Source organism: Orycteropus afer, unplaced genomic scaffold (genome assembly GCF_000298275.1).
Source record: "Orycteropus afer afer isolate SDZICR_OR568_19922 unplaced genomic scaffold, OryAfe1.0 scaffold00442, whole genome shotgun sequence".
Lineage (NCBI taxonomy): Eukaryota > Metazoa > Chordata > Mammalia > Tubulidentata > Orycteropodidae > Orycteropus > Orycteropus afer.
Genome location: NW_006922029.1, coordinates 1,418,247 through 1,420,413, shown reverse-complemented (window position 1 = coordinate 1,420,413; position 2,167 = coordinate 1,418,247). Strand labels below are relative to the sequence as shown.

The 2,167-nt window shown below is 47.5% G+C and overlaps 1 protein-coding gene across 1 annotated transcript in view; it reads left to right on the top strand.

The window, feature by feature from the left end:
* The window catches only part of ANKH (ANKH inorganic pyrophosphate transport regulator), a 170,962-nt gene that overhangs the window by 113,988 nt on the left and 54,807 nt on the right, over positions 1-2,167 (top strand). The gene's annotated exons all lie outside the window — the stretch shown is intronic.

The following is a 2,167-nucleotide window of genomic DNA, read 5'->3' as shown; positions in this document are numbered from 1 at the left end:
GCCCACAGGAGGAACATCTGACTGAGTGAAAACAAGATAGCAGCAAGCAACAACAAACTTTGAGATGGAAACTCCAAGTGTGGCACCGTTGGTACAGTGAGGCCACATTCCACTATGGCCTTGTGTTTTCAGCCCATTTAGTACATGTTTGAGTGCATTGGGTTATCTTGCTGCAAAAGCAGCATCGGACGGGGCCTCCCTCCCTGTCTCTGGTCTCATGCCAAGCCCTCACTAATCCCCTTTTCATCTCTGTGAGGCTGCAGGTCAGAAGGACAGGGCACCGCACAACCTCTACCCTCCCTGTGCCCTGGTGTGACTAATCCCATCTTCCCGGGCTCTAATCTCCCTGGCACGGGATGTGGTCCTGCCTGATGTCTTGTCTGCTTGCTGCCTCACTGGCTCTGAGGGCCCCTCCACATGCCACAGCTGGCTGTACCCCTTTTGAGGTTTCAGGTCTGCCCTCCTTGGGGGCTGCATCTGCCCACATCCCACCTTGTTTTCTGACCTCTGTCTGAGCCGTGACAGCCTCCAGCCCTAGGAGTCACTCACTTGCACCTCTACCTCCGAAGAGTCCCATCTCTGTATTAGCATATCCTTGACGTTATCCCAAAGACTGCACATAATTCACAATTCCCATAATTCAAGACTAAGTCACACTAAGCTTAGTGCTGCAGTAAGTCATTTGACTGCTAACCAGAAAGTTGGTGGTTCAAACCCACCAGCTGCTCTGTGAGAGGAGGACAAGGCAATTTGCTTTCATAAAGATGTACAGCCTTGGAAGCCCATTGGGGGTCTTTATGAGTTGGAATTGACTTGATGGCAGTGGGAAGTCCCAAAAGGACGGAGACTGGCTTCTTTTTCCCAGTTAATGTGGTAATAAGCCATCCCCCAAACTCTGAAATATGGGAGGCGTTTATTAATTCACTCCAAAGGAGAGCCTCACTGCTCTCTCTCCTTTCCGATTTGAAGCGCCCCCAACAGTTACTTGTGAGGTACTCTCAGGTCTATATTTATAAAGGATGAGAACAGTGGGAATGCCTGCTATCAAAGCATCATGGAAGGCGCTATGAAAAAATCAGAACTTACTGTTTTCTTATATAGTCTAAATACGCATTAGTGAGGTAGAACACAGCTAAAGATTTTACTTATTCTTTGCTGAGAATATTTGTCTCAGGGCCTTTCTCGTACACTAGGGAGGGAGACCTTTCTTCGTCCTTCCCTCCCATCTGCTAGGCCTGCACACGTTCATGCAGCCCATACTGGGTGAGTAAGTCCCTCCTGAGCTCTGGGCACACGCTCGTAACAAGCCCTGAGACTGGAGGGACCTCAGAAGGCAGTATCTCTGTGGAAGTAGATTGCCCAGTCTTCCTTCCAAGCAGTGGCTGGGTGAGTATGAGTCGCCAGCCTTCTGGTTAGGAATCAAATACCTTAGGTGTTACACCACCAGAGCTCCCAGGTAAAGTGGAGGGTCAACAAGATGCACTGATACAGTGGCTGTAACGATGGGCTCAAGTACAGCAGGGATTGTGAGGCTGGCACAGGACCAAGCAGTGTTTCGTTCTGTTGTATGTAGGGTCACTGTAAGTCAACAATGAGTCAGCAAAACCTAACAGCAGCAACAACATGTAAACATTTAGCTTCAAACCTATTCCATCCAGCCTTTTTTATAATATTGAAAAAATGGAAACCACCTAAATGTACAGTAGGAGACTGAGTAAGGTGAAAGCCTAGACAGCCTTTAAAAGCTTCACAAGAGAGGAGTGCAAAGGAGCACACCCAGTACGAGAGCCCCTGGGTGGTTCAAACCACTAAGCGCTTGGCTGCGAACTGGAAGGCCAGTGGATCGATTCCAGCCAGAGGTGCCTTGAAGAAGAGGCTGGCAGTCTACTTCCACAAACTCATCATTAAAACCTTTGGAGCATGGGTCTACTGGGACATGGCACGAGTCGGAATCTGCTTGACAGTAGTGGGTTCCACACATCGTATGAGGTTAAAGTACACACATTTTGATGTTAAGTTACATAAAACAGTTATTTATATACATACATAGTATATATATTTGTGTATATATATATATAACAGCTGATCAGTTAGAGCCCAAAGTCAGTGAGACCCTCCTCTGGGTAAAGGGATGAGATTATAGGTGGGTTTTTTTTCCGCTTTCAAA